Raw genomic sequence first — 22140 nt, 5'->3', positions numbered from 1 at the left:
TTTCAAAGAGATGGCCAAAACTAAGAATGCCCAACCGTCCAAGAAGCCCTCTCGTGGCTCTGTCTCTGCATCTCCGATCTCCCCTCCTGCGCCGCCTGCACCAGCAACCGGAGTTCCTAGTTCGTCATCTGTATGTTCTGATGAAAACTGCCTGAAAGTCGAAGACCAAAGCTTGAAAGTCGACTTACAACCTTGCTTCCCTTGGTGTTACTGTTGAACCTGCTGTTGCTTCTGCTTCTACAGAAATGGCTGAATTCAACTTGTGTTTGGGGAGAATGGAGACAAATCAAGCTTTACTTCTCAGGAAGATGGACAACATCATGAAATACTTCCGACCCAATGATGATGAATAAGTGGTTCAATTCTCTATCTCACTACAAGAAAGGGGACCTTTTATCCCACTTTTTTAGTTAACAAAAATAAAAAATGGGATAAAAGATATATTCAGACTTTCTATCCCACTTTTAGATTTGGAGCCTCAAATATGGAGAAAATTTTTTTTTAGACAAGGGCCCTGTTTGGTAGAACGTTGAAAAAAAAATATCAAAGGTAAAAAAATAAGTTCAAGATTTGATTTTTATGGGTTAGCCAAACGGGGATTAAGATTTTTAGGGAAACTTTTTATCCCGGTTATTAGTTAAAAACCGGGATAAAAAGTGTTTCCCTAAAAACACTTTCTTCTCGCGAAATCGCATATATCTCTGCTCTAACCTCAACAGAAACCCTCCCAAACTCAGAAACCCTCGCCCAAACCCAGAAACCCTCGCCAGCAAACCCATGTTAGCCTCCATCTCGCCCATACCAGAATCGCCCAAACCCAGCTGCTCAAACGATTAAAGGTAAACTTTGTTTCTTTATTATTTTTCCCTATTTTGCATTTTTCCACCATTTTTTTTCTGGGTTCAAGAAAATATAAAACCTGATATTTTTTTGTTAATAATGTTTTCTAGTTCAGGGATTATTTATTATGTATCATTTTTTACCTTTTTAGTTCTTAAAGATTTGATTTTTATAATATTTGAATGAGTTATTGATATAATTTTTTATGAGCTCCCTCTGCCAATTGTTGTACATCTTCTGCGAGTGTGACTTGTCTCTACAATAATATTTTTTGTTTCTCTTGTTGCTACTTTCATGGCTGTTTCTTTATTATATTCCATATAATTTTATCAACCGAAGGGTCTCTAGGAAGAAGTTATAGCAGCAGTAGCTTGTACTCAGGGGGAAGTATTGACAACAAGTAAGCTTGAATAATGTTGTTTTAAATTTTGTGAACTAGAAACAATAGAAACTTGAGAAAAGAAGGAATGAAATTCTAATGCTTACTAGTGACAAGTAGAATACTGCTATACTTATTGCTCTAATTTATTGTAATTTTGTTTCAAGAGATAGTCAAACTAACAAGATTATTAAGTTTGTGTTTTATTTGTATTATTGTTTGAAGTAGCCTAAAATTATTATCTCAAAGATAAAATAATTTTGTTCATTTACTTATAACATATTATGGACTCTACTTTATGCATAAGAGTGATTGCCATTTAATTATGACTTTTGTAAAGGTACTCATAGAATTCGTATGTTTTAATTTGAAAGTATTTCTATTCAAAACTTAATTTGCTATACTATTTTAATTTGATATATACTTGTGACTAGTTTTAATATGGATGTAAATTGCCACAGAATAATTGCAATGTAATGTGAGGTATTCATAAAAGAACATGATGTCCTTTCAACAAGCTTTATAAAAAGTGTTTTCTCAGTACATACCAAGAAATCGCAGGAAGGTGAGCTTTAATTTTTCTCTATTTACTTTTCTAATTCTATGCAAAATATAAGATAAAAAAATATTGTACTCATACCTTATCTATGAAAATCTCTTGAAATGACCACAATATAAGGTGGCTATTTTTTTTTTTAATTTGAAATGTGTAGATGAGCTTGTTGAAAGAACCGATGTGTATATATAAATAAGTAAAATTTGTTTCCACTAAGATTATATTTGATTAGGTACAATATTTTGAAATGACCATCATTATGTTGCAATCATGTATGTGAGGCACGCAATCAAGCATTATAAATATTTCAAGATAATGAGGTGACTTTCAATTGCCAATAATAAATCAATTATCTATTGAACTAGTAGGTGTTACTAGTTTTTAAAATTATTGGTTTTATACATATAGAGAAAGAGTAGATTGCTTATGGTCTTTCTTTACTAGTTGGGCCACACTTCACGTTGATTAATTTTCCAAGTTAATAATGTTTAATGTCATGTTTAATCTATTTTAAGATTTTTTATTATTTTATTCTCAGGTTGTAATTATTGAAGAAGAAACATAATAGAAGGAAAGAGAGTGAATGATAATCATAAGATCACATATTCAATTCCAATGATCAATGGTGAAAGTGATCATTACATAGTTACCAAAAACCTTAAAATTCAAAGATTCAACGAGACTCTTCTTGGAACTATGGTAAGTCATTCTGATAAGGGAAATTTTAATTGAAACTTTTAGTGGTGAGGTGTGGATTTATATAAAATGTAGTAGGAGTAACTCATGCATGCTTGGTGTTTGCCTTATGCCTACTTGTTTTGTTTCTTTTACTTTGAAAGTTTCTTTTATTGTTCTCTACGAAATTTTTTTTTTCAAATTGATGATTGGAAGGTTATGGTTTTTTAAATAAGAGTAAGGACAAGAAATGGGCTGATTGAACTATATTATGGCCATATTCCTTTTGTTGTGGATCTCGGGGCTGTTGCCATTGAAAATCTCCCTATTTGTCTCAAAGCTATCATATTTCCTTTTGGAATCTTAGGCTCAATATCAATATTCTTGCTATTCTTGAAGGTACCTATACATATACATATAGATAAGTAAATATATAATTAAGGTGATCGTAAAATAATTAAATTTAAACTGTTAAATATATTACTTAATAGAACTCCTTTTATATATATATATAATTGACAGTTATTGGAACAATTGCTATGAGGGACTATATAAGCTGCAACTATTGTCTTTCTCTTTTCTGTTGCGGAGTGGGTGGTGTCAAGGGAAAGCACAAGGTTAGCTCATAACAACCATTTTCCCTTTAGTTGCATATATATAGGTTTTTGGATTTTTATTGACAAGTGAGCATGATTTTAGAGTATGAAATGATTTGAAATAAAGTATGGTTATTGAATTCATTAGATCGAAGTAGTAATTTGTTTTATTTTCTTGGGTTTGGTTCACATTTATAATGTTAATCAACATTGTTGTTTTTTGTGTTAAAAAAAAGAGGTGTTTAAGAACTATCAAGGTTGTTGATTCATGATTGTGCTTCAGTGTTCATTCATACATACTACTCTCAATTTTTGAATTTTGAAGCCTAACATAGTTACTAATTTGAGATTATATCGTTTTTTTTTTTTTGCTGAAAGTTAGGGATTATATCTTGGTTCCAAGTTTTTTCTATGTCGATTCCGATGTGTTCAATATAGTTTTTATTTGATTTCTATATTTTTTTATTTCTGTGATGTTGCTTGTGCAAGTTCAATGACTGTTTTTTCGTTGTTCGTTTTGTGTGTGAAAATAGTGTGCGGTGGTGCTTAATAAGGTGAAATTTTTTATTATTAAATCAGTGTCAAGAAAATTTTCGGATCTCCCGAAAACAGCAAGTGTGAACTTAAAATTTCAACAAAAGAAAAAAAAAACAAGTGTGAACTTAAAATGTTTGACAGAGAGATTTTTTAACTTCTTTAACATATTGAAAGGATTTGTCTTTACATGTCTCTTGAACAAATATATTGATATTGTCTTTATTTTTCCTCAAGGAAAGACAAACAAATAAAAAAAAATATTACAATCTCAATACTAGTTTCATTAATCTTTATATGCCTCTCTTATGGCACGACATAACTGTTTTTCTAAAGAATCACATTACATATTTTCCTGTCCATAGTTTTCGATATTAGTGTATTGTCTTTACTTAGTTTTAATTGAATAAATATATTTATATTGTCTTTAGTTCACCTAAAAAAAATAGAAGAAAAAAATAGTGAAGTACCACTGCTAGTTTAATTAATCTTTATATTGCTTTTTCTGTTTACTCTGCAATTCCCAAAGAGTAATCATCTCTGTTTATTAATCTTTATATAGTTTTATTAATCCTCAATATATCATGTTTGAGAAAAGCTCTATATAGTTAATAGTAGTTTGATTTTTGCTTTGAATTGTTATTACATGAATTATTGTGGTTGTTAATTTGCATAAAAGTCAATTATAATCATTCCTAGGTGGTTGTTAATTTGCATATATTGTACACATTGCTTATTGTATTGTTATTTTTCTTTAGTTCTTTACCTAGAAGTTTTGGTTTTTAGAAAGGAAATTAGGTTCAATAGATTATTTTGTAATAACAAAAGTTTTTTTGTAAACTAAATTACCGATGACATTTTTTCCTTTTTTTTTTTCTTTTCTGTTTGTGTTATAAGGATTATGAAGTGAAAACAACAATAAATATTAAATCTTCTCATGTTAGTTTATTGATTTTATTCTTTACACACGATTATTTGAATGTGTTATTATTAAAATTATTTCTTTTCATGCTGTCACTTACAGTATATTATAACTTTCAATTTTCAGGATAAAGTCACAAGTATAGAAAAGTGAGGAAAAAAAATAGCTCATGGGAGGAATATTGTGCATTTTCTTTACTTTTGTAACTTGGAAGATTTATGGTATTAACTATGTGTTAATGTTTGTATATATAAAGTTATAATGGTATGAATGTATGTAAAAAATATTTTATTTATCATTTGTAAATAATTTTGTTGGTGTAATAAATTTTATTTGTTTTCCAATAAAAAACTGTACATATATGTGAAATATATATTATATAGGAAGTATTAATATATATATATATATAATATAGGCAAAATATGCATGTATTAAAAAATAAGACTTTTTATCCCAGTTTTTATAGAAAAAGTGGGATAAAAGGGTACATTTTATCCCAGTTTTTTCATAAAAAGTGGGATAAAAAGTACCATTTTATCCCACTTTTTTCAAAAAACGGGATAAAAGAGGTACTTTTTATCTCGGTTTTCATGAAAAAACCGGGATAAAAAGTATCCCTTTTATCCCGGTTTTTTAAATACCTTTTATCCCACTGGCATACATCCCGGTTTTTATTTTAGCGAAAACCGGGATAAAAAGCCTTAAAAACCGGGATAAAAGGCCTTCTCTTGTAGTAGTGTCTCTTGCTTTTTATTTGTGAATGCTTAAACTATTATGACCTTGTTCATGGTTTTTGCTATCTTTGGCTCCTTGATAGACAAAAAGGGGGAGTAGTACTTATTTTTTTTGGATTATGTGTTACAACTCTAGAACCTTGGTTTTAGGGAGAGTTGCTTGTTTGTGGTTTAACACTTTTCCGTTTAAAAAGTTGTTTGTGGTTTAACACTTTTCCGTTTAAAAAGTTGTGTTCTTCGGTTTGCAAGCTTTTCCGTCCAAAAAAAGCTCTATGTTTTATGTGTTAGAGAGCTTTCATGCAGGGGGAGTATTTTCTATACTCTTGTATCTTTAAAAAGCTATTTGCTTTGGTTTCTAACACTTGATGCAGGTTTTCTCATAATAAAATGTTTTGCCAATCAAAGTGCCAAAGGGGGAGATTGTTAATTCCATTTTTGGCATATGTAATTGACAAAAATATTTTATTATTCTTTGTATATTTCGGTTGGCATAAATTGATATGGTTTCTCTATTTGTATATATCTAAACTTGGAAGGAAAGTTGACTAGCTTTCCTATTTATGGAAATTGAGGTAAATATGGTAAGTTTTGATTACACATTGATTCTTTGCTAACCAGCTGTTATTCTGATCTTGTGTTGAGTTTCCCATTTTCTAAGATCAGGTTTCTTGAAGAGAAAACCGGAGCTAAGCTTTCCTTTTCTATAAAAGGAAAGTTGTAGTTACTGCCCACGATTCTGTAGGTACAGAAACAGAAATTCCTAGACTGATTGAAGAATTATTTTAGGGAAGTTTCTAGTGGGTTGAGGTCTTGTTCAGACTGAATGTAAGCTGTCTATGTGATGTATATTCATTATAAATACATCTTATAGTAGCTAGGTTTTGTATCTCTTTCACACACTTAGAATTGTATTCATATCTTAAGGAAAGAGTGTCTTTATTTTGTTAACTCTTTTATTCACTTTCATATCTTAAGAAAAGAGTGTCTTTGTTATGTAGAGAAGAGTTGTTCTACTCTTACTCTGTTTATTTATTGTTTGTATTGTCTTGAGTCTGTATTCAAGTCTACAACGAAGAAGAACATCAGTGCACCTTCGGGAGAAGGTATTTACAAGCTTTCGGGAGATTGCTTTTGAAGTCTTGCATCAGGAGGATACAAGCACACCTTCGGGAGAAGGGTTTTTACAAGCTTTCGGGAGATTGCTTTTGAAGTCTTGCATCGGGATGATACAAGCACACAACCTTCGGGAGATGGTTGTATAGGCTTTCGGGAGATAGCCTTTAAGCCTTGAATCGGGAGGATTCAAGCACTCTTCAAGGTGATCGAAGGGAGTTCGAGCTCTTGGAGTTTTATCAAGATTCGGTTAGTAGGTGGAATACATCAAGCTTGCGGCATACAATAAGAGGGAGTCTATTTATGCATAAGTCAATTACTTTGTATTTTTGATACCGATCTAATGAATCTTATCTCTGGGCGTGGCCCCGTGGACTAGTAACAATCTGAAAGGATTGTTGAAACCACGTACAAAAATCTTGTGTGTTTTTACTTTTATGCATTGTTTGTTTTTCTGGGTTTCTCTGGAGTTACAGAGTTGTATTCTGTAACTACAGAAAACTGTTTTCAGTACCAGTTTTATTATTCCGCATTTAATTAATCACTTAATTAAATAATCAAACTGGGAATATTAAAATACGGAATTTCATATGTCATAACAAAATAATACTTATTATTTACTTATGGAAATTTTAGAGGAACAAGATATAAGTTTTGCAAAATTTAAAACAAACATTATGCAACTAAAATTAAAGAAAATGTTCATTCTTAAGATAGAAGAAAAAATTATTAAAAAAATCTTAATTTATGGAATATTATTTGAAAAACTAAAACGAGTATAGTGAAATTTCTCCCTACTCTTCTATTGGTTTAGCTGCTTGAATGGTGTATTGACACTTTGAACTCATCGTTCGTTTTGGATCTACATACAACTGAAGTCTTCATTTTTTGGCCGATAATTTCTCCGTAGTTTTTTGGACAAACAACCTATGTTTCTGTAAAAATAATTAGTAATAAGATTTAATATACTTCTATTAATTATGAAAAGGTATAAATTTTATATATTTATTTTTTTATATTTACCTCGTTCGAATATGACTTTAATTGAACTACAGTACATGAGAATATGTTTTCTACAACATCTCCGAACATCACAACATCTAGCAACTCGATACCATCGTCAAGTACAATGTAAGAATACTGTCTGCACCAATATATACATTACATATAAGTAAATACAATGTGTTGTGTACAATTGAGAACTAAAAAAAAATCCAGTCACGATTTAAAAATTACAAAATTTGAATCCATATAATTGAGAACTAAAAGTAAAATCTCTACAATTGAGCTCCCTAACATGGTATCACGCATTTTCTACATATGCACTCTGCTAACATGGTATCACGATGTAATATTTATTCTGCAAGGCAATCAATCTCTTTCGAATAAGCCCCACATAAATACTTTCCAAGTTGAGCTTCGATTAAAAATATTGGAAAAAGTTTCTTACATTGGGAGCTATGATTACAATTTTGCTCTAAAGCAAGATCAAAGAGATCTTGCAAGAGCTATTGTGATTTCTGTTGCTGCCTGGGTTGCCCCTGTACCTCTACCTCGGCTAACGCTTGCAAGTAATATATTTGCAACCTATTTCAATGAATTTAGCAACTTAATAGGTATCACATTGTAAAAAATATTATATATATACACAGAAATAAATATATGACCAACTATATATAACATGAATCAAATTCATCACACCTTAGTATGAAGCATTCAAAATGAGCACAACTTTGAATTATATGTTAGCATGAACAAAATTAATATCTGAACTAAATTATTTCTTGGTATTCTCATCATGAACAACGAATATTAAGTAGCCATCATCTTCCTCAGACTCAACTCCAAGAAACTTTGGGACAAATATAGCCCCTGAATCGAATCGCCCCGGCCCCAAGTCATAGAGTCCTTGAATATTTCCACCAACCTCTAGACATTTTTTATCACTTTCTGGTTCAGCATGGAGATCAAACTTGACAATTCTTGTGACTTTTGCAATGCTGTCCAGTCTGGTTCCATATACATAGCGTTGTTTCCTTCATTTATTCGCATAAAGAAAGATATGTGAAATGGAAGAACAGACGATCTTAGCAAAAACTTGAAAGAAAATATACAAAACAAATGAAAAAGTAAGACAATTTCCTTCCATCATGTAAATTACCTGTCAATGTAGCTCTCATTCATTCTAGAAAAATCTAGGGCTGATGCTGAAAGTTGTTTTTGGGTAGCTAGACCAGTTTTCATGTTGAATCTCATCTCATACCTAAAAAAGAAAGGTGCAGTAAAATAATTTATAATAGGTGACAAAGGTCATATAGCTTTCTTAAGCTATATGAATTTATCCAAAACTTTTTCTTCTGTGAAAAAAATTAATTAATACAGAACATACGAACAATTGTATACAAAATTAGTACTATACTCAGGGGTTAACATAATTTAAACGGTGTGATCAGAATAAAATAGTGATTTAATAGTCATTAAGGAATATATCTAGCAGTTAGGCGCATGAGTTCTATCCATGTTTACTCCAACTACAAATGACAATAATACAATAAATAGTAGAAACAAATAAAGATAGTCCCTAAATAGAAAATGGTCAAATAAAAACCATGATGCGAGAAATGTATAGTAGGTAACATAGATTGTAAAGCCTCTAAAAATATCTAACACGAATAATTAAAATGATGATTGTTTCAAACCTTTGATCAATCTAACACCTGGCTAGGTTCATACTTGCCTTTTCGGAGCTGGTATCGGTGAATTACAGCTGAGATTGTATAAGCTAGGCCTTCAATAGTCACACTCTCCCTACATTGTAAGTTTTATAGACAAAGCAATAGATCAGATACAATAAAACTTGAAAAACAACCTAGAAGAGATATCATGTTTATATGTTCCCAAACTCACAACTTAAGTTGGACCTACTAATCCCCATTAATGAATCAAACATGAAAAACAACCTAGAAGTGTTAACATGTTTATTGCTAACTTTTTTTTTTCTTATTGGATCAGAATTTTTTTCGCAGGGAAAATCAAAGTTTATTCATACAAGGCCACCACTGTAAACAAGTTAAACAATCAATAAATTACTCAAACATAAAAATCACGGTAACAGATGCAACTCTTTCAACAAGAGAAATTCAATCAATTAAATCACAAATACATAATCAGCTCAGCTGTTTTCAAGTTACGGCCAGCTCTATTGAGCCTTCACACAAGCCCGGAGAAAACCGAAAGAGCAAAAGAAACCATGTTTGAATTGAAATTAATCTTTTTTTTAAAAAAAAAAAAATTGAGATATACTTACAGTTGCATGGTAGAGAGGTTGATACAAAAATAGCTTAAAATTTGAAAATTATATCAAAAGAGAAAAAAAAAAAAGTCTTACACTTCTAACGAACTGGCTGCAATTGAAAATAGTAGAAACTTAATGTATAAATTTGATGTCATTTAATGATTAATTAGGAAAAAAACACAACAATTACGACAATCATTAAACCAAAAAAAAAAAGATAGTTACCTTCATCATCAAATCTCTGCTGGTCGTCGAGCCTCGGTGAAATCAGTATCAAAAGACCGCTCCAAAGAAAGATCAACCATGCACGTACATGCTTTGCTTTATTTTAGTTGCTATATAATTTGACTTTTAATGACATAACAAATAATCATACATAAGTTAATTTATTTTTTTCATCTCTTTATGAACACCCAAAATAGATATAATTTCCTTTTCTATACCAGATACTAAATTTAGTAATATATATTACCTTTCTGACAATGGTTAGTTTTTGATTTACCACTGATAGACCACCCGGTGGAAGCCTAGGTGCACCAGTGACAAACTAGCAGAAGGCCCACTGCTGTTCGGGTGTGAACTCTCCCATAATCTCAAGCAACTATGAACTATGAACTTTCACTATTAGCACATTTGCATAGTGATGATAAATGATAGTAATGAAGTTACTGATTTCAAATGCATTTACCTCCCACATCTCTCTACGCCCACAAAGTAGACAATCCAACTCATATGATGTGAATATTTGTAAAGATGAGATGTAAAATACCTGACTGTTATGAAGAGTATAAAAAGTACTTAAATGTAAAAAAGCAACATTGTGGAGAAGAGATGATATAAACACTACAAAGTAAAACTAACTATAAACTGTCACATCATAGTGTAAACATGATTGTGATTAATTGTACAAAATATTATAAAGAAAAGAAACTAATATGATAGAGTAGCAGATGATACAAACAGTGTGAATCAAAAATTATGTCACATGTTTGGGACAACTACCTACCTATCAGATTGACAAATTCAGGATCTTCTTCAAAATTGAATGTGCATAAAGGCACATGTACCTAAAGCCTACATATTCATATTGTTCACTATAAAAACTATGCATTTGCACTTATCCTTTTAGCTTATTATTAAAATTCACTCTAAAACAAAATAAACACCGTCATTACCCACTTCTTTGATAATAAACTTCCACCAAAACCAGGAAGGATCACAAATATACCTAAAATTTCCTAAGTAATATTGAATAAAGAACCTATAGTTGGTCCCAATTACATTGAAAAAGAGAATACTGATGCATATGAAATGACGATTATGTTGTTAATTAGATTCAAAAAGATGTAAACATGTCATGAGCAATATAAACTTACAATCGTAATTTAAACCAGCAACTTTATTTTACCTAATTGAAACTGGCCTAAATGCTTCCAAACGCCACGCAATTCCAGTCTTGATTGTTGAATCAACAACCAGGGATTAAACAATATTCACAACAAATTCAAACAATATTCTCGTTATTTCTTGGAAGACAATTTTCCATCTCTTTATGTACACCAAAAACAAATCCAATTTTCGAAAGAAAAAAATCCAGTCACGATCAAACCTTTACAAAACTCGAATCCATATAATTGAGAACTAAAAGTAAAATCTCTACAATTGTCATCCCTAAGATGGTATCTCGCATTCTATATATGCTCTCTGCTACCATTTTGAACGACGATTTGTTTCAAAAATGGATGGATCAATCGAAAGAAGGAGGAGTCAATCAGAATGCCTAAATTTTTGCCAGGCCCAAATGAACTCAATACCACCAGGGAAGCCAATCCAGGTTACCCAGAACAAACAAGGCAATCAATCCAGGTTTAGGGCCATTTGAAAAGAATTGCGTGAAGAAGGGGATGGTTAACGAACGTTTAAAAAAATGGTGGATAGGTTAAATTTAGCAGAATATTCTTTTATTTGTAAATTATATTCTGTTAAACCAAAAAATGCCCGGCACTTTTAATATATAAAGATATATTAGAAGAATAATATGGAGTGTTTAAACAAATTAACCTAAGCTTATATAAATATTAAAGAGAGTACTTGTTTAATTAGAGAGAGAGAAAGAGAGATATGAGTATATTTTGACTTTTCAAATGGCAAAATTGTCTTTTTATCACATTTTATTTGATTTTACAAAGGAGAAAATTGTCATTACAATTATCACACTATTATGACACTTTTATAATAGTAAGATATAGAGTGCTTAGCACTATTCTTTATATCATGATGTATAAAATTTGCATTGCACGTAAATTTGATCTAATATCTTTATATATTAAAAGTGCCTATCTAACGGCAATTCTTGGTTTAACAGAATATACTTTACAAATAAAAGAATATTCTGTTAAATTTAACCCCAAAACCATCTACCATTTTCTTTTAACGCCGTTACCATCCCTTTCTTCACACGATTCTTTTTAAATGGCCCTAAAGCTAGCCAGAATCTCACTCTAAATCCCAATCTCAGTCCCAAACAACTTTTACCCATTCCACATCAATTGATATACCCTTTCAACACTCCCTACATCAGAGTTTCCAATCGCAGAATTTTGAAGATTTTGATCGGAGGTGAAAATTCCCTGACGATTCATGAGATCGATGTAGTATGTATTGTCGAAGATGTTAGGTGTTCGAAGATCTTGGAAGGTGAAGGCGTCGAAGTCTTTGGTTGGGCATATGGATTTGAGATTCTTAGTGAAAGTTTGGTCCATGATTCGGTCTTGGGGGTAGAGACGGTTGCCGAAGGATCCGCATTGGGAAATTCTGATGGTGTGGCCGCCTGAGAGGGCGACGACATCTGTGGGGTCGAGGTTTTGGTTGTCGGCGAGCTATTTGAGAATGGCTTTGGTTTTCAGTCAAAGAACGAGCTTTCCTTGCAAGAACGATTTAGGTTTTCAGTCGCTATTTGCCAATCGAGATTTCTCTGGCCCAGACTTTTCTTCTCCAATAATATTGCGATTTTTCAAACAAAAACAAATGCACAATGCCACTTTGTGAAAGAGCACCCCTAAAATTGAGCTTTCCCTCATGATTAGAAGCTGTGTTGTTACCAGCAATTCCACAAAATCAAGAAGCCAATACCCAAAAAGTTCCTATCGCTAAGCATTTAATCAACAGGCTCTCTTTTTTTTCTTCAAAAAATAATAATCAATGGAATACGGGTTTTGGCTTATTAGTCCTTATTCAAAATAGTTTGTCTTTGATATTTAATTTCGTAATTATTATTTTTCCCCTTTTAATTGCAGGATAAAAGATCTATTACTTCCTCATTTGTATGCGTAGTGTTCTTGAAAGTCTGTAAATTCCACCAAGATGATCAGGTTTGGAACTTAATCTACTTCATAAAAGCATGGAATATTAGCAATGGGGTATGAACTTAATTGAAATAATATATTTTGTAGGTATGTTATAGGTGGAAAATTGACATTAGAAGAGTTGTATAGGTAGTTAGAATTACAGGTTTTAGAGTTATCGAGTATGTTCATCATTTATTCCTTGCTAGATAAATAAATAATGAGACCTTATTTTTATTGCTTAATTCAATGATTATATCATCATGTATAGAATATTGTTTTGAAATGTTCATAAGAAATTTTCATCAGACAATATTGTATTGCAGGAAGTTGGTGAAAAGACTGTAGAGTTGAAACCAAATTCTCTCTTTGAACACAATAAGAAGTAACATCTTCACTATTTTATTGAGTTGTTTACTTGTTAATTCTTCTAGCAATTAAGACCATTTGAATATATGATACCTATTTTTAGGTAGGAGCATTTTAGACCCACGTATCAACTATTACAAACTTCGCTAAGATTTATTTTTCTTCCTTTTCTAGAAAGACATCATTTTTGTTTATACTTTCAAACTATTTGATTGCACAATATGAATTGTTCATGTAAACGAAGAACCAAAACCACCAACGTTTACTTGGTTTTTTTAAAAGTGAAATAAATCTAATCTTATATTGATTGATGTATTTATAATTTTTATCACTAAAGCTTGTATTTTGTCATAACAGGTGTGACAACCCTCCCAACGCTCCCTTAGAATCAAATACTATTAATTAAACTAGATTATCATTCTGATTGCAGATGTGTGCAAGAGCAGGATCTCCTACTGATGAAACTCTCGTAGATCTGTGCGAGAGCATGGCCTCCTAATGATGAATTATCGCTACTGATTGCATCTTTGAGTACAATGAGGCACAAGAAATATATAAGAACAATGAAATTACTGATTTGGTAAAGCAATTGAAACCAACTCAGGTATATATAAGAAATATGGTACTACTTACTACTTTTAAATGAATATATTGCTTACTAATTACTATCTTGATTTTGTTTTTATACTCTTTGCTGTTTATTTTATTATGCTCTTGTTCCCGAATTTAAAACTCGGGAATCGAACGGAGCTCAACATGTAGGTTTTCACATGAATTTGGCTTCATTTCGTTTTCTTATTGTTATTAGATAATTTATTTGAAAAAGCTTCATGGTGTTGTTTATTCTTGGAGCTGTATTGGAACTCTTTTTTAACTTCTTGTTTGTGGTTATTACATATCGATTAAACATAAATATGTTTGTCTTCCTTGTATAGCAAGGTTTAAAATTTCCAGTGATTGGTTTCTTCATTTCAAAATTTTGGTTATGTTCAAGAGAAGATAGTATAGATTTGAATTATTATATATTTAGGAAAACAACAAGTTATGCAATTTGATGCTGAATCATGCTTTTCAACTTTTTTTTCGTTAAATATTGAAATAACATAGACTAAAGTCATGGTGGAGCCCGATCGTTTATTTATTTGTATTGGAGTAGTGTAGTTTCATTCTTGTTTACATTGCATTGGGTATTGAATTGTTTGGTGACTGAGTAAGGTCAAACCAGTCACATGTATTTTAATTTTTAAGCCCATATGAATTTAATATATGTAATCACTATATCTTGACTACATTACACATTGTATTTATTTATATGTAATGTATATATTGGTGCAGACAGTGGTATTCTTACATTGTACAAGAGTTAAAGTGGTACATTTATTGGTGGAAAATCATATTTCCTCTGGCCTTTAGCCTTTTATTGTGTACAGAATATACATAATTTCACTGTTTAGAGTACAATATGCCTCTAAACAGTAATGCCCATACTCTTTTCTCATTCTTCTACTGATTTAATTTCACTACTATATGTATTATCATTGGTTTGCGGCACTTGTTGTTGTTGTAGTTGTGATAGAGGAAGGCTTGGTATATAGCAACCTACGCCACCACTACTAGGAATACATGCATAGTCTTGTTTAGTTAGTGTAGTTGCATTTTAATCATCATCATCTAGAGTAATGCCAATACTTTTTTTCCATTCTTCTACTAATTCATTTAGACTATTATATGCATTATCATTAGTTTGCGGCACTTGATGTTGTTGTGGTTGTGATAGAGTATGCTTCAAGATGTTGTTGTGGTTGTGATAGAGTATGCTTCATCCTTGTTGTGTTTGTTATTGGTTTCATCACATTGATCCAACAACATCAATGGTAGAAATTCTTGTAATCTTCCTTCTCTTTGCAATATGTTGATATATTGTGCTTCTTAATTAAATATCATTGATTTTTTATAATTAATATAATATTAATTTGTTTAACATATATAGTTTTTTTTTTCTTTTCAGAAAGCGTACTATTGGATTGAAGCTGAAATCATATTTAATAACATCAATCAAGATTTTTATTACATGTCGTGTGATTTATGTAATAAGAAACTTATGTTCTACAACGACAATGAAGAAACTGATTGTGAGAATCCAAAATGCAAAAAAAGATGTCTTCCCACACCACGGTAAACACATCATCACTAAATTAATATATGAACTTATTTGATATTCATATTAATCGTTATATATTTTGTATAAATTATTAGTGCAAAAGGACCTATGTACAACTCGACGATGGTACCGAGTTGCTAGATGCTGTGATGTTCGAAGATGTTGCAAAAACATATTCTCATGTATTGCAGTTCAATTAAAGTCATATTCAGACGAGATAAATATAAAAAAATAAATATATAAAATTTATACCTTTTCATAAATAGAAAAGTATTAAATCTTATTACTAATTATTTTTACAGAAACATAGGTTGTTTGTCCAAAAAACTACAGAGAAATTATCGGTCAAAAAATGGAGAGTTCAGTTGTATGTAGATCAAAAACGAATGATGAGTTCAAAGTACAATCAATACACCATTCAAGCAGCTGAACCAATAGAAGATTAGGGAAAAATTTCACTATACTCTTTTTAGTTTTTCAAATAATATTCCATATATTAAGACTTTTTTAATATTTTTTCTTCTATTTTAAGATCGAACATTTTCTTTAATTTTAGTTACATAATGTTTGTTTTAAATTTTGCAAAACTTATATCTTATTCCTTTAAATTTTCTATAAGTAAATAACAAGTATTATTTTGTTATGACTTAAATATATCCAATTATATTTTACTAACCAAATATGATAGCACACATATTACTTTAATAAAATAAATCATTCGCATGATCATATATCTAAATAAAACAACAAAGAGCTAAAATCTAAAAAAAAAAATTAATATTTACGTGCCTCGGCACGTAATTTCTAACTAGTATAAATATACATATATTTGATGTATTATAATTTATTTTTTGTGCTAATGTTATATAAGATATATATATATACATACAAATTTTTAGTATTAAATAATTTTTCATATTATTCATAAAAATTAAAAAATATTAGAATTAAAATGTTATTCATAATTACAAAACTTATTATTAAAAAACATTAATATATAGTTTAAAAATCTTTTGAAACTACACAAAGTGCCAACACATTCCTTAATATAGAATAAAATGATTTTTGCTCCTTGAATTATGACATTTGTAGAGTTTTACTTCCTAAACACTTTTGTTGTAAAAATTCTCCTTAAATTATGCGAATCGTTGCAAATATTTTCCTCTAGTTACATTCTGCTCATTTTCTATAACAATTTGCTTATAGCAATAAGTTACAGGTATAATTGTAGTATAAGAATTTAATTAATAACTTTAAGCTACTCAAAATTCAATTTATTGACATTAGGCACACAAACAGTAGTTCTAAGAATGCACATACATATTCTAATATTTATCACTAGACCGCTAGTTATGTATTTATTTTTTGTCTGAACTCTTGAATTAGACTATGAAAAAATCGAGTTTTTGCAAATGTCAATAACATATACGAAAATATAAAACTGTATACGTCTGCAGAAGCATAATGTAATTCTGTTACTGCAGAAACCAGTTTTGCAACGACAAAACAGAACAGGCAGAATATAAAAATATTTGTAGAAAATTAAATAACTTGACACAAGAGATTTGTACGTGGTATCAGTGTTATCCCGAACGCTCCTAGTCCACGGGGCCACGCCCAGAGAATGAAATCAATTAATAAAGTATCAACAATTACAAAAATAATTGACTTTAAATAAGTTTAGACTCCCTCTAAATTATTGTCGCAATCCTTTGTAATGCACTTTATGAATCTGACTTCTGAAACACCTTCAAGCTCGAACTCCCTTCGTCTTTGAAGTGTGAGTGCTTACTTCCTCCCGAAGTAAGGCTTCATCAAGTCTTCTCCCGAAGACCAAAGTGCTTACTTCCTCCCGAAGTAATGCTTCATTAAGTCTTCTCCCGAAGTCCACTCTCTTGTTCAGTCAAGTCGTTCTTAACAAACTCTAGGATAGGGTAAGAACTGATATATAAAATACTAGAACCTACATGAACAACTAGGTTCTCACATAACAAAGAAACTATCTTCTCTCAAATAAGATAAATGCAAAAAATAAATAATGGAAGAGCTGATTCGAATGGCTGCTCTCTAGGTCCTATTTATAGAGCATAGAAACCTTAGAGACAGTCACAAGATCGAATCTACAGCTGTACAAAACTTTCCTAAGATAAACACGATCTGTAGCATCAAAATTGGAAGCTGACGCAGCAAATCTGACTAGAAAAAAGAAACTTGCTATAATCGGGTCCGATCTTCTATTAAGTCTTGATTCCTGCCATAAACAGTTTACATATTCTAATTGTATCAAGACACAATCGAATTTCAATAAGGAAAAGGCAATAATCAAAGTTTCCTTAAAAAACTAACTTTCCATAAGAGAATTGCTTCTCTTACAAGAAGTTTCCATACAAGAAAAGTTCAGCTGTAAAAATGCATCTTTCCTAACATAGAAAAGAGCAATTAAAACCGAATAAACAAGGTAAGAAAATCAGGTATGAATGCAAATTAATCTTACTATAAAAGAAAAAATATTTTGTCATCTAACTTGCCAAAAAAGGACTTTACAGACTAGATTAATGTTTATATCAATAAATTATTTAAATAAATGACCAGAATGCAATTGTAAGGAAACATTTGCAACGATTTTTATAATTTAGAAGGAATTCTTGCAACAGAGAAAAATTTAGGGGCCAAAACTCTACAACAGTCATAGTTTAGAGGGGATAAACCCTATTTAATCTATTATATACACACACTCATATTTAGGATAGTTATTTAGGATTTGTCCTCCGAACTATAACCTATGCATTATTGTCTCCCCTAAATTTTTTAACCCGTTAAAATAGTCTCTAAATTATTCATAGTATTGTAAATTGTTCCTTCTGTCAAATTTTATCATATGTAGCAAACAAAATAATGACATGGTTGCTTCGCCAGTTACCACGTTAGCGCCATATGTATAATTTAATATTAAAAATAAAAAATATATATGTGTATTTTAAAAAAAAATATTAAAATAAAAATCAATTAATTAATGATATTAAAAAATTTACTTATAGAATTAAATTAAAAAATAAATTATTTTTTAAAATTAATTACAGACGTGTTGTTGATGTGGCAATTATTTAAACAATCATGTTATTATTCTATTTCTTACGTGTGACTAAACTTAATACAATGATCAATTTACAACACTGTGAATAGTTCGAGAATTATTTTTAACAAATTAAAAAATTTAAGATTATAATAATATATAGGTTTCAGAGGTAAATATCATTTAGTTATATTTTTAATGATTGATGATAATCGAAAGCCATCATTACCAAGATTTGTAATTGGTCGTGTGTGTAGAAATGAAAGAATATAATTGTAGGGCATTTTACAATTTTGTATACATTATTTTAATTAATTACAAAATATGTGCAAAAAAACTTATTATTATTTTCTCATACACTTTTATATATAATTAAAAACTTTTTTTCAATTTTTATTATAATATATATATGGTAATAATTATTAATTAGTATATATATGGTAATATTGGTTATGTTTATTTTTATATTTAGAATTATAATAAACATACTAATAATATAAAACATTTTATATATGTGTTTATTGGCTATGTTTATTTTTATGTTTACAATTATAATAAATATACTAATAATATAAAATATTTTATATATGTATTTATTTTATTTTCTATGAATTAAACATACTAATTTAATAAACAAAATAATAATATTCACATAAGTTTATTATATCACTCTACGTGTGTTATGTTTATTTTTTTAGTAATTTTTCAGAAAATAAATAATATATATATATATAAAAAAATTGTTTATCTTTATCTTTTTCTTTGTTTATTAATTGTGTCGTGTTTATTTTTTTTAATTAAATAATTTTTGGTATTTATAAAGTTATGTTTGTTTATTTATTTTTTAATGTAAGAATTATACTTCAATAAAAAACTCGTTCACTAACTCATTAGAAAATAATCAATATATAGAAACAATAGAAAGAAAATATACTTATTTTAGTATAGTATAAATTGACTATGTCTATTTTTATGTTTACAATTATAATAAACATACTAATAATATAAAATACTTTGTATATATATGTTTATTTTGTTTTCTATTTATTAAACATACTACTTTAATAAACAAAATAATAATATTCCCATATGTTTATTATATCACTTTACGTGTCATGTTTATTTTTAGTAATTTTAAGTATTGATTTATATTTATATACATTAATGTTTATAATTTTGATATTGTATTTTATTAAAAAAAAATCTTATTAAATTATAATAATTCATACTAAAATAGATAATAAACATTTATCGTTTAATAAAAAAATATTTAACTTGTTTATTTTTATAAAACTGTTTAATTAATTTTACGAAATTGTTTATTTTGAGGTTTAATAAACATATTAAAAATGTATGGTTTCATGTAATAAGTTTTCAAAATGTATAAATTTTTAAAATAATTTTTTTTTGCACATTTTTTGTAATTATTTTGTTTTTGTTGTACATTTATGAAAAAAGCCCATAATTGTATTGTTAATGTGTTCTCATGAGCTTAAGCAAAATGTGTCCACTTAAAGAAAGAAAAAAAAATGTGATGATGTATGCAATAGTGTTATCAATTAGTTTTAAACTTTATTAATTTAACATTAATGTTATTAATGTTAAATAAATTTTGACATTAATATAATCAAGTGTAGATAAAGGTAGTAGCAAAATTAGGTACCATCTATTATATTTTGTCACTCTAGAAAGGAAAATTATTCTCAATCTCATCTCTAAAAAATTCAATGAGTATGTACACTCTTCATAAATAATACAAGGAAATAATATGCATGTCACTTGAGATTCCTCATGACGTAAATAATAAACTATTGAATTTGTATATATCATGATTTTTTGAAATATAATGCCTATTATTGACTTTATAAACATCAATAATATCCATTAAATTTAAGTTATTAGTTCTATGTCTATCCATCTTAATTATACGTCAAGTGATTATCTTAAAAAACACTTAAAATTTCAATTGACACAAAAATTAATAAATAAAAACAAACAAAAACCAACTTAATTAAATTGATTATTATTGGAAGAAAAAAATAAATTGTAAAAATTAATACAAATTGTGATGGACCTATATTCTTAAAAATAAAAATTCATATGAAATTTATTTGCTACTATTATACAAGATTGGCTAGAGGGTGGGGCGGTCGGGCCTAAGCCACCCAGCCCCATAATTTCAAAAGCTTTAAAAAATTAAAATTAATATATACACATATAAAAGTTTGTATAATATATTAATATTTGATTCAGTTCATTTAACAATGAACTTACATAACAAGTGGTAAGTATAAGCTTATTATCATGAGGTAGTGGTTTGATTCTTCTACTTATCACTTTTTAGTTATTTTATTGAAAAATTATATTTTCTATTTCATAAAAATGCTAAAATATGTAGCACTTTAATAGATATACTCTTAGTAATTAAATATTATTTTATCAAGTGAGTTTACGTGACAAAAAGTTATTTGTTATATAGAAATAAAAAAAGAACTCAAATCATCTATCAAATATTATTTCTCAAATATTGCTACAAATGTGTGTCTTTGCCTCGGATAACATGTCGGTCAATCCCGAAAAACTGATGTAAAAAAACCATAATAAAATTTTACGTCAATTTAGAAATGACAACATTTATGTTGGTTTAAAAATAACATATTCAACATATGCATCGGTTTATGACAGACGCAACCTAGCATCAGTTAGAAACTGACGCATTAAATAAAAGTAAAAAAAAATCCACTTTAATTAAGGCCCAATTTACACTTGAAAATTCCACATGTATAAACTAATATAAACTTAAACCTAAAACATAATCAGTTGCACCCTCTCTCTCTCTCTTGACAATCGACAACCCCAACCGTGCACTGCCTCCTCCAATCATCCTAGTCATGCACTGCCTCCTCCCATCGTCTAGTCGTGTGCCTCTTTCTCTATCGCGTCTTGACACTAGCTTTGCCACCCACTCGCTGACAAGCCAAGGAGGCCATGAATGGCCTCTCCCCTTCTCCCTAGTCTCGACCCCATGTCGACACCACCATAAGTTTTCTTTGTTATCTTTCTCTTCTCTCTCTTTCTTTCTCTCTCGTGGGTGAAATATTTTTTTTTTTTTTTCAGATATCTGAGTTGGGGACAAAGACAAAGAGGATGACCACCATCCCTTTCTAGGTTTTGACCTCATGACAGTGGCTGTTGTATTTTTGTATTTGGATATGTTTTAGATTTTCTTTGTGTGTTTATTTGTGTGTATCTGAGTATTTGTATAGTTTTATTTAAGATCTATAAAATTAAAATTAAGATTAAAATCTGGGTATTTGTTTTAGATTTTAACTCAGGATGAATATCTGGATCTGTTTTTTTTTTTTTCTTTTGGTTTTTTTATTATGTCGGTGCAAAACCAATGAGAATGCTATGAAATTTAACTTTTACAATTAGCATCTGCTTTTAACCGTCACTAAATTTTGGTGCCGACTGTTGAAAACTGACACAAAATAATGTAATTTTTGTGTCTAAGGTTTATACATCAATTTTAGCAACAGACGCTAAAAG

The 22140-nt window shown here is 29.5% G+C and overlaps 3 long non-coding RNA genes across 9 annotated transcripts; 2 read left to right on the top strand and 1 right to left on the bottom strand.

Moving 5' to 3' along the window:
• The first annotated feature begins 333 nt into the window (after window positions 1-333).
• LOC115694797 (uncharacterized) lies at window positions 334-5242 on the top strand. Of its 4 annotated transcripts, none has more exons than XR_009688287.1 (4): window positions 334-1784; window positions 2314-2474; window positions 2973-3067; window positions 4629-5242. It is a non-coding gene; the product is annotated as an uncharacterized LOC115694797 (long non-coding RNA). The 4 variants fall into 4 exon arrangements; XR_009688288.1 differs by lacking the exon at window positions 4629-5242 and having other exon boundaries at window positions 338-1240; window positions 1681-1784; window positions 2973-3962; XR_009688286.1 differs by lacking the exon at window positions 4629-5242 and having other exon boundaries at window positions 350-839; window positions 1681-1784; window positions 2973-3962.
• Window positions 5243-7153: 1911 nt separating this feature from the next.
• On the bottom strand, window positions 7154-10525 carry LOC115695327 (uncharacterized). The gene is made up of 5 exons (XR_009688594.1): window positions 9870-10525; window positions 9049-9157; window positions 8511-8612; window positions 7373-8385; window positions 7154-7284 (listed from the first exon to the last, which is right to left on the bottom strand). It is a non-coding gene; the product is annotated as an uncharacterized LOC115695327 (long non-coding RNA).
• Window positions 10526-12115: 1590 nt separating this feature from the next.
• On the top strand, window positions 12116-21844 carry LOC133038772 (uncharacterized). Of its 4 annotated transcripts, XR_009688289.1 has the most exons (4): window positions 12116-13015; window positions 13315-13961; window positions 15366-15532; window positions 15614-15943. It is a non-coding gene; the product is annotated as an uncharacterized LOC133038772 (long non-coding RNA). The 4 variants fall into 4 exon arrangements; XR_009688292.1 differs by lacking the exon at window positions 15614-15943 and adding an exon at window positions 21709-21844 and having other exon boundaries at window positions 12117-13961; XR_009688291.1 differs by having other exon boundaries at window positions 12117-13961; window positions 15821-16068.
• The last annotated feature ends 296 nt before the right edge of the window (window positions 21845-22140 follow it).

This window comes from Cannabis sativa, chromosome 6, assembly GCF_029168945.1.
Source record: "Cannabis sativa cultivar Pink pepper isolate KNU-18-1 chromosome 6, ASM2916894v1, whole genome shotgun sequence".
NCBI lineage: Eukaryota > Viridiplantae > Streptophyta > Magnoliopsida > Rosales > Cannabaceae > Cannabis > Cannabis sativa.
This window is presented reverse-complemented; position numbering and strand designations above follow the sequence as displayed.